We start from the raw sequence: 15,553 nt of genomic DNA, 5'->3' as shown, positions 1-15,553 counted from the left end.
CCAGGCCACTCTGAACTACAGACTGAATAAAAACAAAAACAAAACAAAAAAACCCAACCATCACCACCAACCAAAGGTACCTGGGAGTGGTAACAAGACTGTAATCCCAATACTAAAAAAGGTGAGGACTATTACACCAGAAGCTGGAAACAACCCAGATGCCCCACAACTGAAGAATGGATACAGAAATTGTGGTACATCTACACAATGGAATATTACTCAGTAATGAAAAACAAGGAAATCATGAAATTTGCAGGTAAATGGTGGGAACTGAAAAGGATCATCCTGAGTGAGCTGTCCCAGAAGCAGAAAGACACACATGGTATATACTCATTCATACAGACATAGGATAAACCTACTAAAAATCTGTACACCTAAAGAAACTAATCAAGAGGGAGGACTCTGACTAAAATGCTCAATCCCCATTCCGAAAAGCAAAGAGGATGGACGTCAGAAGAAGAAGGAAACAGGAAACAAGTTAGGAACCTGCCACAGAGGGCCTCTGAAAGGCTCTGCCCTGCAGACTATCAAAGCAGATGCTGAGACTTTATGGCCAACTGTTGGGCAGAGTGCATGGAATCTTATGAAAGAAGTGGGAAACAGAAAGATCTGGAGAGGACAGGAACTCCACAAGGAGAGCAACAGAACCAGAAAATTTGAACACAGGGGTCTTTTCAGAGACTCATACTCCAACCAAGTACCATGCATGGAGATAACCTAGAACCCCTGCACAGATGTAGCCCATGGCAGTTTAGTGTTCAAGTGGGTTCCATAGTAATGGGAACAGGGACTGCCTCTGACATAATCTGATTGGCCTGCTCTTTGATCACCTCCCCCTGAGGGGGGGGGCAGCCTTACCAGGCCACAGAAGATGACAACGTAGCCATGCCTGATGAGATTTGACAGACTAAGATCAGAAGGAAGGAGAGGGGGACCTCCCCTATCAGTGGACTTGGGGAGGGGCATTCGTGAAGAAGAGGAAGGGAAGGTAGGATTAGTAGGGGAGGAGGGAGGGATTTATGGGGGATACAAAGTGAATAAAGTATAACTAAAAAAAGTTTAAAAAAAAGGGTGAGGACAAGAGGATCAAGAATTCAAAACCACGTTTTGTGGGTAGGTGGGTTGGGCCTTCCTCCCTCCCTCCCCTGCCACTGGAAGTCCTGACTGGCTAGGAGGTGCCGACTTCAGTCTCCATGGCCCCTGCTGCTCTGGGTTTCAGCTAGATTCACCGCCATATCCTCCCGGGAGCCTACCCTGTCGCAGGTCTCCAGCTTGTCTCTGAGATGATACCCATGCCACTTTCCCTTCTGTCTCCCAGCCCTCTCACCTCTCACTCCTGCTCTCCCCACATCTTAGGTCGACCATCACTCCCCTCCTCACACCCTCTCCTACCCAGTTCTCACACTTAATTCACTTCTGATATCTATTCTATTTCCCCTTCTGAATGGGATTCAAAATCCTCTCTTGGGCCCTTCTTGTTATTTAGCTTCTTTGGGACCATGGATTGATTGTAGTATGGTTATCCTGTACTATACAGCTAGTGAGTGAGTACATTCCGTGTATCTTTCTGGGTCTGGCCTACACAATGTGCAGGAATAAAGATGGAGCAGAGATTGAGGGAATGGCCAACCTGAGACCCATCTCACAGGAGAAAAGCAACCCCTGACACTATTAATGATACTTTGCTATGCTTGCAGACAGGAGTCTAGTATAACTGGTCTCTGAGAGGCTCCACCCAGCAATGGATCAAAACATGCTGAGACCCACAGCCACTCATTAGGCGGAGCTCAGGGAGTCTTGTGGAAGAGTGAGGGAAGGATAGAAGGACTTAGAGGGGACAAGAACTCCACAAGAAGACTAACAGAGTCAACTAACCTGGGTCCATGGGGGCTTATAGCGACTGACGCACCAACCAAAGAACATACATGGACTGCATCTAGGCCCCCAACACACATGAAACTAATGAGTAGCTTGGACTTCATGTGGGTCCCCCAGCAAGTGAAGTGGGTACTGTCTCTGACATGGCCTCTGGCCTACTTTTAGATCATTTGCTCCTATCTGGGCTACCTTGTCTGGCCTCATGGAAGAGGACAAACTTAGGCTTGCTGGGATTGGATATGCTGGGGTAGGTTGGTACAGGAAGGAGGGGGCCTCCCCTTTTCTGAGAATGGGAAGGGGAAAGGGGACAGAGGGTAGGAGGAAGGGAAGGGAAGGAAAGGAGAGGAGGGAGGGGGTTGTGTTTGGGATGTAAAGTGAATAAATAAATACATTTAATTAATAAATAAAAAAGAATTCAAAGCTAGCCTTGCTAGAGAGTGAGCATTTAAGGGCCAGCCAAGAGCCACCTGAGACCCTATCTCAAAATAACAACTTTACAATATCTGATCCATCAGGTAAAAGTTATGTTTTGCTACATGTAACTTCTTTAGTAGGCACAATTCTGAAGCTACTCATGTTGCTGTATGGTTTTCACTGCTTATCTAGAGTCCATTCTATGAAGATGCCGCATTTTCTTCTCATGTTAGTGCAGCCTACATGGTATGGCTGTCTCATTTTACTATACATTCTCCATTTATGTTTTGTAATGAGTACAGAACTGAATATTGGCTTTTTTTTACCCAGCTAAACTCATGTATGCTAAGTATGGACTCCAACAATGAGCTACATCCCTACCCTAATCTTCCCTCTCATAGAAGTGTTCAGTCCATCTGCATTTAACTGTACATTATTGTCAGTGTATTTTCCTAATTATAATTTGCTATTTGCTCTTTTACCTTTACTTCATTTTTTTCTGTACTTGTAGAATACTTTTGTGTTGTTACATATTTTATAGGCTTGTAATATTTTAGCATCACTCCTTTAATGATTACTGCAGAAGACACAAAAGGTCTTTATTTTCCATCTTTTCTAAAGGTAAGCTTTCACCATGTAGCCCAGGCTGGCCTTAAATGCAATCCTTTTTCCTCAGCCTCCCAAAAGCTGAAATTACAGACATGCATTAACACTTACCAAGCTTACAGAATATTTAAGTTGCACTGCCAAAATTAATAGTAACTCATGCTTGTTTAAAGCTAGTTGGCCAAGGCTAAGATTTAACTTTGTTTTTTTGTTTGTTTGTTTGTTTGTTTTTCTAAAAAGCAGGGGGTTGGAAAGATGGCTTAGTGGTGAAGAATACTTACTGATCTTACAGAGGACCAGAATTTTGTTCCCAGCACCCACACCAACTCCAGGGGATCCAATGCCCTCTTCTTGCCTCTGTGGGCACTCACACACATGTGCATATTCATGCACACAGATGCACACATAAAAATATTTCTTTCAATCAGAATATCAACGAGGTATTTAATGAAATCATAAATTTGGAGGATCAGAAACATTAAGTACATATTTCTGTCCTTGTATGAGTGCTTAGCCAAAATTATAGGTGACTAAATACCATCTGTGCTGGTTAGTTTTTGGTTAGCTTGACACAAACTTGGCACAACTAGAGGCATTGAGAAAATGCCGCTATCAGAGTGGACTGCAAACAAGTCGATGGGGCATTTTCTTGATTAATGTAGGAGGGCCCAGCGTGCTGTGGGTGGGGCCACGCTGGAGCAGGAGTTCTTAGGTTCTATAAGCAGGCGGGCACGCCTTGGAGAGCAAGTCGGTAAACAGCGTTCTTCTGTGGCCTCTGGTTCAGTGCCTGTCTCCAGGTTCCTGCTCTGACTTCCCTCAGTACCCAACTGTTTGCTGGACTTTTAAATCCTTTTCTCCCCAAATTGCGTTTGGTCAACGTTTTATCACAGCAAAGAAAACAAAGATATCATCAATTAGCAAGAAGGCATATAACTGAAGAATATGTAACTTCAGATAAATATTTGGGTGCTATTATACTTCTAAGTAGAAGTATATTAACTTCACAAAGTCAACAAAATTTGAATACTTACCAAACATCTATATTTTTTAAGTCTTATTTTCTTTCCTTCCTTATTTCCTGATATTTTTAATTATTTCTAATTTTCTTTTTCTCTATGTTCTTCAAGAGTCAAGCACAGATCTTTGGCATAATGGTAGTTTCTTTGGTACCAGGAAAACTTAATCAAATAAAACAGCAGTTTGAATACTATGAAAATTGTTCAATTTAGTAATCACATTATAAGCTCCTAAATTTATTATTAACCATTAAAGAAATCTGAGTTATACTTAATGAATCAGAACAGATTTAGGTTGTTCTGTAATTAAATAATTAATGGGGCAAAGTAGGTATAACTTATAACTTGCCATCAACTTCCATCATCAATAGAACTTAGAATGTTCTGTAAATGAAATATGTACCCTCTCAGTCAAGTCAGAGAAGGAACAAAGTTGAAATGTCTACAAAATAAAGCTCAAAGTTGGGCATAGTGACACATGCCTATAATTCCTACACTTGGGAGGATGAGGCAGGAGGATTGCCATGAATTCAGGGCTAGTCTGGCTAAATGGTAAATTCTAGGCTAGCCTGGACTCCAGAGTGCTACTCTGCTTCAAAACAGAAGCAAACACAGAAAAACTAAACTATCCCTTTGCAGTAACTAGAGAGAGATTCTGAGAACAAGAGACTTAGACTTATCAGTGAGAAGTAGGAGTTTAAGGATGTGTACATTACAGCTGGGGTAAAGTGCTCAGTGGGCAACTCTGCTGAGCAAATGTGAAAATCTGATCCCCAACACCCACATTAAAGCCAGCTGCAGAGCAAGCACCTGTGACCCCAGTGAGGAGGACGCAGAGACAGGCTGCCCGAAACTGTGAGCTTCAGGTTCCAGGAGAAACCTCCCGGCCCGGAAAAAAAGTATGAAAGCAATTAAAGAAGTAACCAAATGTCAACTTCTGTTCCACTCCTCTCCATACACACGCAAATGTGGGTCAAGAAACAATGGTTTGCTATCAGAAGAAAAAAAAAAAGGTTGTTGCTCCTTCACATAAAATTTTAGGTAGGCTTAGAAGAGCCCTAGTTCTATTTTACCTGAGCATCTACAAGAGCTCCAGGAAGATTATACTACGGGGGAAAATAGGGTAGAACAGAATTCTTTCTCTACTCAACATGTAAGAGCAGGCTCAGAAGAATGTTCCTTTTATATTAAAGGAAAACTAGATGATCCTGTGTAAGATCCGCCTGTGTAGGAAACCACTGAAATGTCACACTCTTTTTATGTGGCTATCTATTTTCAAGCCTCTTGAGGCTAGAATTGGGAAGTGACAAGAACATTCCTCCTTCAAAGGTAAGAAAAGGGGTTACCCTGAGGTCAGGAGCTTCTCATGTGGCTCTGGATTTAAATTGTGTTAACTTGGTCTGCTCTAAGATGAAAGCAATCATGACCAGATCAATGTGCTCAGCAGCTGGTTAGTCAGCTGCTCTAGAGGGGGCAGCCAGCGAAACAGCTTTGGAGCCCTCTCTGGGCGCTGTGCCCCAGAAAACCTGAGTGCAAGCCAATCCTATTACCACTTATTCCTAAAGGGTGTTTTCCACTCCTCAACTTATTAAGAAAACTAAACAAATAGAAATAGCATCTTTTTATGTTCCAGTTGTGGAAGTATTTTACACTTTAATGTGCATCCGAAAAGGAAATATCTTGACACCTCTATATAAAGCCATTACACGTGTCAAGAGTCCAATGGTCTACCCTAGAAACATGAGCTGAAGTAAATACAGGAGGAAGCCATCTTCCCTTTTCTCCCCAAAACACTCAGAAGGTTGTTGGAAAGGAATGTAAAAGTCTCCAACTCTTTAGGTAATGACAAAGTCCTTAAAAAACAAAACAAAAACAAAATCAGCATGAATATAAAGGCTTACAACAGTTGACAGAAGCTACAAGGTGTATTAACTACAAAATCATTGTATTATTCCAACTTTGCTATAAAATCCATATGAAAGTTAAAAAAAAAAAGTACCTTAGTCTTACTATTGACTTTGTTTTAAGTTAGAATTTCCGGACTTTTTTCTTATTTATTTATTACAATTTATTCACTTTGTATCCCGGCTGTAGCACCCCCCCTCCTCCCTGTCCCACCAGCCTGCCCTCTTGCCCCCCTATGCCCTTCTCCTAGTCCACTGGTAGGGGAGATCCTCCTACCCTACTATCTCACTCTAGCCTATCCTGTCTCCTCAAGACTTTCTGGATCCTCTTTCTCTGTGGCCTAGTCTAGTAAGGCCACCTCATCAAGGAATAGTAATCAAAGAACAGGCAACCAAGTTAGAATTAAAAAAAAAAAAAAAAAAAAAAAAACGACAAGATAAAAGGTATTGTCACTAAAAAATAGGAATTTAGCGAGCAAGCTAACTTAAGCCCAGACTAGTAACTAGTTGGAAGTTCAGGAAAGTGTGTGTGCGTGCGTGTGCGTGTGTGTGTGCGTGTGTGTGTGAGTGTGTGTGCGTGTGCGTGTGCGTGTGCGTGTGTGTGTGCGCGTGTGTCCTAAACCATTTAACATACAGTGTTCAGAAGTGCTTCAAGCCCTTTCCTAGATGAAAGCCTGGGGCCCCAATAAAAATTCCTTATATAAATAAACCACACACCAACAAACACACATTTCTAGCTGATTCAATTAACAGTGACGGGAAAACTTCAAAACAGGCATAAAGTAGCCAATGCCAAACTTGGGTGCTCATAACCTTTCCAGGCTTTTGTCTTCCTTACATCTGGTTCCAGAACTTTTTCCACAGAAATTACTCTTTATGCATTAACATTTCATTAGTTTAGGAAGTGCTTGATTAAGCCATATAAATATAATCATAAGTAAAGTTGACAACTAACAGGAAAAAAGGTTAAGATCAAACTAGACAGAGCCTCTTCAGGGTTAGCACTAAATATGTCAGAGCCGCCAGTCTTGCTAAACTGGAGACTGTCAGAAGAGCTTCTACTCCACCTCACGCACGTGAGTGTTCTTACCCCTCACTTATTTATGTGTGCATGTGTGCAGGCATGACAACGTGTGTGCTCACCTTCCACCACATCTCAGGGACGGAGCCCACCTGTCAGGCTCGATAGCAAGCACCTCCAGCCACTGAGCCATCTCGCCAGCCCCTACTCATTTTTAAAACTAATGCCCCAGTGACTGCTGTGCACTGTCACTAGTGTTGGCTAACTAGAGGATTAAACATGCAACAAACCTCTCAATGAGTAACAAGCATGTTCTAAACTTTCTAAGTGCAATGCTGATAAACAGTAATAAAAGATCTTTGCAATTTTAAATGATATAGTAGGAAAAAAGGTAAAGGAGAAAAAAAAAACAAATTTAGTATTCCTTGCAGTTATAATGTTCCTATCTGTCTACCATCTTTAAAATTTATTTCACATGAGGATTTCCTTCCCAAAAAATATATATTCACTTATGAAACTCAAGAACTTTCTTATGTTTGCAACAGGTATCTTTGAAGCATAGTATCCACTAGGATTTACTGCTTGTATTATATAGTAATAAAAATACTATAAGTCTGACTTGATCTTACAAAATCAATTTCTCTTCATCATGATGTTTGATATAATTATTTTTGAAACAGCATGATTTGCGTGTGATCAGAATACAAGTCAATGGGTATAAAAACACATGGAAAACAAAAATCTAAGCACAACCCCAAGGTTGTGAGAAGACCAGAATAGTTTTTTAATTTACTCATATATTAGAAAAGAAACCATCATTTAATCACAGTAAAAATACTTAGACCTCAAAAGTACACGAATCATGAAAATGCCTCCCAAAGCATCAACCTCCTTTTTGTGGTTGTAATTGCTTTCAAAATTGCATTTATCTCTAAAATTATTTCTAACCAATCTTCAAATCTACAAATATGGTTTTTTGGACTGATTTATTCATCAGGATTTAAGTGTGCTGTATAAATAAAAATTTTTTAACAATATTATAAACTTCTTAAGGACAGAAACATTTTTAAATTTAATTAATTTACTTTTCTTTATTACAGTTTATTCACTTTGTATCCCAGCTGTAGCCCCCTCCCTCATCCCCTCCCAACTCCACCCTCCCTCCCTTTTCTCCTCCCATGCCCCTCCCCTAGTCCACTGATAGGGGAGGTTCTCCTTCCCTCTGACCTAGCCTATCAGGTCTCATCAAGTCTGGCTGCATTGTCTTCCTCTATGGCAAGCAGCATGCATGGAGATAACCTAGAACCCCTGCACAGCATGGCAGCTTAGTTTCCAAGTGGGTTCCCTAGTAAGGGGAACAGGGACTGTCTCTAACATGAACTCAATGGCTCGCTCTTTGACCGTTCCCTGAGTGGATAAATAAATCCTTGTGCCCACTGTAGCTACTCAACTAAAACAAACAAAAAAGCCCCCAAAAAAATATCAAGTCATCATGGCGGACCTTTTCTCATTATCTATACAGGTACATCTACAAACTTTTTTTTGGTGGTGCTGGGTGCCTAATCTGGGACCTTTTATATGCTGAAACACAGTCCAGGAATGGAGTCATTTAAGGGGAACTCTGAACGCTGTGAGAAAACTCCAAGAAAAGAAGACAAGAGTCTTGTGACCTCAGAACATGAAATTGTTCTTGGAATATGTTTTTACGTTCCTCCTAGGTGCAGCAGATAGGGAGATTACTTCAGACCAATCATTGAAGTTATGGCAGTTACTCAATTAAATGTTTAAACTACCCTTTAGATGCCTCTATTAAAAAAATATGATTTTGTCACGTGTGGCTTGTCCCTGTGATTACATACGGCTTGAACACATAAGATCTTCTTGACCCTTCTTCACCCTTCTTGACCCTAAAGTATAAAATGTCTGAGGCTTTGCAGTGGCTAGTACGTGAGACTTTAGCGGACCCCACTTATTGGCTCCATCCTCTGTCCCATCACCTCTAGAACAGTGACACTTATTCACTGCATGTAAGCACTAGGCTACCCATGCCCAGCCCTCTTTTTATCTGCTGTTTCAAGACTGTCAGCTTACTAAGTTGAACAGGCTGGTCTTGATCTTCTCCCTCTGTAAACCTAGGCAGGCCTTAAACTTGTGATCCTCCTTCTTCAGCCTCCTAAATAGGTATTAATACAGGCCTGTAACACCAGGCCCCATTCACTGCACAATGTCTAAATTTACACTATATTCTACTTTTTAATTAGCATTAAGTGTTTCTAGCATATATATCACATTAAAACAAACTAAAGTTTGTCAGTCTACAAAGTTGAAAAGCTAAGATTATAATGTTGTGAGCATATTTTATGAAATCTAGCCAACCATCCACCCATCCTTTTAATTACCTCTTAAGGAACTGGAGAAATATCTCAGTGGTTAAGAGCATACTGCTCTTCCGGAGGACAAGAGTTTAGTTCCCAGCGCCCATGTCTGGTGGTTCATAACCAGGTGTCTAATTCTAGTTCTAAGGAATCTGACACCTCAGGACTCTGCAGGCACTATACTCATGTACACATACCCACACACCAATACACACAAGTACACAATAATTAAAAATACATAGTGAGATCTAGGCCAGCCAAAGCTACAAAATGAGACCCTGTCAAAAAACAAAACAAAAAAAACCTCAAAATAATAATCTTCTAAGAATAGATTTAATCACTTCTAAACTCTAAATGTAAGAAATTAATGAGGGCCTGAATTTTTATATTTTATTTTTATTAATTACAATTTATTCTCTTTGTAGCCCACGTGTAGATCCCTCTCTTTTCCCCTCCCAATCTTATCCACCCTCTCTCTTCTCCATCTGTGCCCCTCCCTCAGTCCACTGATAGGGGAGGTCCTCCTCCCCTTCCATCTGACCCTAGTCTATCAGGTCTCATCAGGACTGGCTGCACTGTCTTCCTCAGTGGCCAGGTAAGGCTGCACTCCCCTGAAGGGGAGGTGATCAAAGAGCAGGCCAATCAGTTTATGTCAGAGACAGTCCCTGTTCCCATTACTAGGGAACCCACTTGGACACTGAGCTGCCATGGAGGGCCTAATTTTAATTTGGGAAATTAAGCAATACTACACATTTACATATTTTGAAGGACATATTATAGCTACCAGGAGAATACAGCTTTAACTTCCAAGCCAAAGCAAATCTCATCCTGAGAAGGGAAGCTGACATCGTCCTACCCCTAGCCAAGGCCCTTTTTGGCAACTGAAAGCTGCTGGGAGAGGAGTCTTGTATTTTTTAAGAGTGTCATGATGAGGGCAGCATGAACTGGACTTAATCAGTCAAAAAAAGATAAAAACAAGTTCAAGTAGGGAAAGGGGAGGAATCTGGAAGGAGTTCGGGAGGAGATAAATTTGATCAAAACATGCTCTGTGAAACTCTTAATTACAAAACAAAACAAAGCCAGGGGCTGTGGCACACGCCTGTGGCATTAGGGGAGGCAGAGACAGATGCAGGCAGATCTCTGAGAATTCATGGCCAGCCTGGTCTACATCACCAAAAAGTCAAAAACAAAAAAACATAAATCCACATTTTACAGTTTTGACCAAACAATACTACGTATTTTCTTTTATATGTTTCTAAAGCACTCTCACAAAAACTACTTTCGAGATACGTATGTATGTACGTACATAGGTTTCAATGAGAATGTATTTGGAAAATGTGGCAAAATATAAACATGGTTTCCTCATGTTCAAAGGGAGAGAAAAAAGAAAAGTGTGTAGACAACTTTCTACCCTTTGTCTCTAAGACACAGCTGAACTGAACGACTATGCATGTTATTTGGTCTTTCCATGATTTATGACATAATAATGATTCGTTACTATTCTAAACTAACCCTTTATTAAAGCCTATGTAAGATAAACTGCTGGGTAGTGGCCAACGCTCCTCAGCAACCATGGAAGCCTTAGCAACACACTACAGCTGCCAGCACTCTCCAGTCCTCTGGCAATGTTCTCTATAGGACAGACAGTCCTATAGAGAAGGAAAAGATCACTCTTAATATTCTAAAGATGATGGACTTCTCTCCCAAACGTCTTCCAATCACTGCATCAGCTGATCTCAAAACTATATAATGACCATCACCATCAGAAAACTGTGTACGATTTGCGGAGGAGTGAGCTAAAAGCTTCCACATTACTTACTGAGCAGAAAATTAGAAATAGCTCACATACCAATCTTTAAACAGAGAGAGCATAACAAGACGGCAGCTAACAAGTGCACTCTACTTTCTTCACAGTGTCTATAGCAAAGGCCAAGTTGTAAGGGCTCAATCAAGACATTAAGAAGAAAATTGTATCTGGCTAAATTCAACAGCCACAACTTTTTGTTTTTCAGTTTCCAGTTTTAACTTATTTGTATCCTGTGGCACATTCTGAACATGAAACAGAGCAAGGTGAAATAGTGGGTCAGATTAGTATAAAATAAAGCACAAAGATGTCCAAATAGTTGCAAGTTACATAAAGAATTTTTTAATATACAAAGAAAAGTTTCCTATGTGGACACAAGAAAACATTTAGAACAGTAACACTTGAAGCAGGGGATGATGATAATGCCTGTAATTCCAGGACTCAAAAAGCAGAGCAGGAACATCATGGATTCTGGGTCAGTCTGAAAACAAGACAATGAGAGGAGCCCTGTCCCGGACAGATGGATGGATGCATGGATGGATGGATAGATGGAGTAATGCTTAATTAATCAGAACTCTGATCAAGATACTTCTAATTGGCTGAATTTTCTATTAAGTAGAATTAAGTGGATTCAACTTAATAATTATCTACATGAGCATAGAATTATTTCTCACTACCTGTTCAGTCTCAACCCTCAAAATTCAAGAAGTTAATATATCCCTCCACGGGTAAAATGTTAATTATAAAAACAATTCTGGTGAGGTCAAGGATACCACAAGAACCTTTAGGGACTCAGAGAGACTGAACCACCAAACAGAGGGCATACTTGGGATGGATGGAGGCCTCTGTACATATGTAACAGTGGTGCAGCGTAGTCTTCATGTGGGACTCCTATGGGCAGGAGCAGGAGCTGTATCTAACTGTGCCTGCCTTGGGATCCCTTTCCCTTAACTGGACTGCCTTGCCTTGCCACAAGTGGAGAAGATGAACCTAATCCTACTATAACTTGATATGCCAAGGCAGGCTCATATCCATGACAGGCCTCCCTTTCTTTGAGCTTTTCCTGAGGAGAAAAGAGGATGGAGGAGGATATCAGGGAGGTGAGGTGAGAGGGAGGGACTGGGAGGAGAGGAGGAAGGGAAACTGTGATTGGGATGAAAAAGAATAAGTTAATTTTTTAAATGTAGAGGGAAAAAACCAGTTCTGGAACTAATGGTGACAGTTTTATAGCACAGAAAATTTAAAGCAGCAGAAACTGAAAGGAAGTTTCAGAGTAAGCCTAACCTAAATTCAATTTCTGACTCCTTCACTGAGGAGAGCAAAAAATGATGCTGAGGAGAGCAGCACCATGGAGGTCCCGTGGATCTGAGTCTTGCTTCAAGTGTTTGGACAGAACAGACCCAGGAACTCTCTTTAGCTTCCAGCTGCCTCCCAATCTCTCCAGTCACAGCCTCTGGGGCCATCTCCTCGCTGCCCTCAGCTGCCAGGACCAGCCAGCACTGTCTCTCTGCAGTCAGCTCCATATTACAGCTCAGCCATGACCTCCCAGGTTCATCAGAATTATTTCACCGAAGTGGAAACTGCTGTGAACCGCTTGGTCAACTTGCACCTGCAGGCCTCCTACCACCTCTCTGGGCTATTTTGATAGGGATGACATGGCTCTGGAGGATGTAGGCTACTTCTTTCAAGAATTGGCTGAGGAGAAGCACGAGGGCGCCAAGCGTCTCCTCAGACTGCAGAACGATCTGGAGGGCTTACACACTCTTCCAGGATGCACAGAAGCCATTTCAAGATGAATGGGTAAAACCCAGGAGGCTACGGAAGCTGCCTTGGCCCTGGAGAAGAACCTGAACCAGGCCCTCTTGGATCTTCATTCCCTGGGTTCTTCCCGCACAGACCCTCATCTCTGTGACTTCTTGGAAAACCACTTCCTGAATGAGGAGGTGAAGCTCATCAAGAAGATGGGCAAACACCTGACCAGAGGCTGGTTGGGCCACAGCCAACAAAGACTGGCATGCCACACCCTCTCCAGGGAGTATCTCTTTGAGCAGCTCACTCTCAAGCACGACTAGGAGGCTTCCTCACCTTCCAAAGGGCTCCCTCCTCTGCTCTGCACCAGCCAGCCTTAGGACCTCCCTGAATGAAACTCTCATGCACTAGGCAGCTTTGTAGCCGCCCTGGAGCCCCTCACAAGTCTTGGACCAAGTTAAAACAAAGCTTTCTGAAACAGAAAAAAAAAAAAAAAGATAAGAATGATACTGAGAAAGCCATGCTTTTGTCATCCTTTAAGAAAAAAAATATTGGTCGGGAGTGGTGGCGCACATCTTTGATCCCAGCACCCGGGCAGAGGCAGGTAGATCACTGTGAGTTCCAGGCCAGCCTGGTCTACAAAGCAAATCCTGAACAACCAAGGATACACAAAGAAACTGTCACAAAAAAAAGAAAGAAAGAGAGAGAGAGAGAGAGAGAGAGAGAGAGAGAGAGAGAAAGAGCAAAAGAAAGAGAGAATCAGACCAAAGAGTAACCCTGTGTGTGTTGGGGGGGGGCAGAAATCAACAACGACCTAAGAAGAATGTGAGATCAAATAAAAAGTATATTTCATGGCTGACATATATGTAACATTCAACAGGTTCTACTACATATTCCCAAAGTATGTGCATCAAATGTATACACTGACATAAAATTGCATCATAACAACATGGGTGAATAAGTAGCTCTTGTTGGTCAATCTGCAAAAATATTCTTGGTTTCAGATAACTAACCTGAATACAGAATCTCTCACTAGGCAACATATTAAGAAGAGACTAAGCCAGGCTTGGTGGCACGCACCTATGATCCCAGCACTCTAGGAGGCAAAGGCAGGCGGATCTCTGTGAGTTTGAGGCCAGTCTCAGCTACAAAGTGAGTCCAGGAAGCCAAGGCTACACAGAGAAAACCTGTCTGGGGAGTGGGCGGAGAGAGACTGGTTATGTGAACAGAGTCTTATTTTGTACATTCACAGGAAAAGTGAAAGTTTACCACTGTATAGAGCTCTGCCTTTCCACCAGCCCTGGGACATTTCAGCCCATCTCCAGAGTTCATATTCAAAGTGTGTGCTTTGCCATCATGAGGACAGCCAATTCCCTGAAGTTTCCCTACAGCCTCTCTGCTTTGTATGGCCATAAACCTCCACCCAGAACGATCAGCCTTTCTCCTTCTTCATCCCATCTTCTGTCCTCCTAGCAAGCTTTCTTATAATTTTATCCTTATAAAATTATTCTTATAATTTTATCCAAAACACTGTCTTTTCAAGAAAGAACAGAGATCTCTATACCCTGTTAAAACTATCGAGAAACTATTCTGTAGAGTAGCACAAGTTCAATCAGGCTGAATAATCATCAATTCTTTAGCTTTGTGACACATGAGAAGGGCATGTAATACTATCAGAAGGAAATCAGGTAGCATGGAAAAGCCACTCTGCACAGAACAATGCACAGAACAAGAAGAAGGTATATGCTTGTGTCTATTAAATACATGAATACAGTCACATGCCACATATAAGTTGATAATACAAATGCACATATTGGTGGGCCCATAAGACTATAATAGAAATATTCTTATTACCTAGTGATGCCATAGCACAATGCATTATTCATGTGTCTGCAATGATGCTGATGTGAACAAACCTCCTACACTGTATCATTTAAGAGCAAAATGCAAACAATTACATGCAGTACATATGATCTGATAATGAAAAGTGTTACTAGCTCACAGACTTAGTATATTATTGTTATAGAGTAGTCCTGCCTACATTGGAAAAATGTTCACTAAGGAACAGTATGCGTTACTATACTGGCAGCACCCTCATATCCCTTGGGTTTGCTACATCTCTTGAAGGCATCACGAACTGGCAGAAACAAGATTATACTTGGGGCTCGAGGATCACCAGGTAGTCGAGTCTAATTGGTGCGCACTGGGCCAATGAGAAATCCTGTCTTGAAAAAGGAAGCTATGACATCCCTGACAGCGAGACCTGAGGCTCTCCTTGGCCATGCACATGTGTGCACCTTCAGGCATGAACACACAAACACATAAAAAGAAAGCCTTGCTGAGGAAATGACCTACACTACCTCAATCTGTCTAGCCACAATGAGCTTCCTGGACAAATATGAAACTTCCTACATCCTGGCAATATATTTCTCAGACTGTAATCCCATCACACTTACCAAAGCATGGTTATGTTAGACTGTCTTAGGGTTTCTATTGCTGCAATGAAAACACCATGACCAAAAAGCAAGTTGAGAAGGAAAGGATTTGTTTGGCTTACATTTCCAACTCATAGTCCATCACTGGGGGAAGTCAAGACAGGAACTAAGCAGGGCTAAAACCTGGAGGCAGGAGCAGATGCAGAGGCCATGGAGGGGTGCTGCTTACTGGCTTGCTTCCCCTGATTGCTCAGCCTGCTTCCTTTTAGAACCCAGGACCACCAGCCTAGGATGATATCACCCACCATGGGCTGTGCCCTCCCCACTTATCACTAACTGAGAAAATGCCCT

The 15,553-nt window shown here is 41.8% G+C and overlaps 1 protein-coding gene and 1 pseudogene across 1 annotated transcript in view; one reads left to right on the top strand and one right to left on the bottom strand.

The window, feature by feature from the left end:
- Positions 1-15,553, bottom strand: part of Cdk17 (cyclin dependent kinase 17) — a 78,723-nt gene that overhangs the window by 39,820 nt on the left and 23,350 nt on the right. The gene's annotated exons all lie outside the window — the stretch shown is intronic.
- On the top strand, positions 12,556-13,090 carry LOC110543878 (ferritin light chain 1-like; annotated as a pseudogene).

The sequence above is a fragment of the Meriones unguiculatus genome, chromosome 2 (assembly GCF_030254825.1).
Source record: "Meriones unguiculatus strain TT.TT164.6M chromosome 2, Bangor_MerUng_6.1, whole genome shotgun sequence".
NCBI lineage: Eukaryota > Metazoa > Chordata > Mammalia > Rodentia > Muridae > Meriones > Meriones unguiculatus.
The sequence above is the reverse complement of the archived record's forward strand: the minus strand, read 5'-3'. Positions and strand labels throughout refer to the sequence as shown.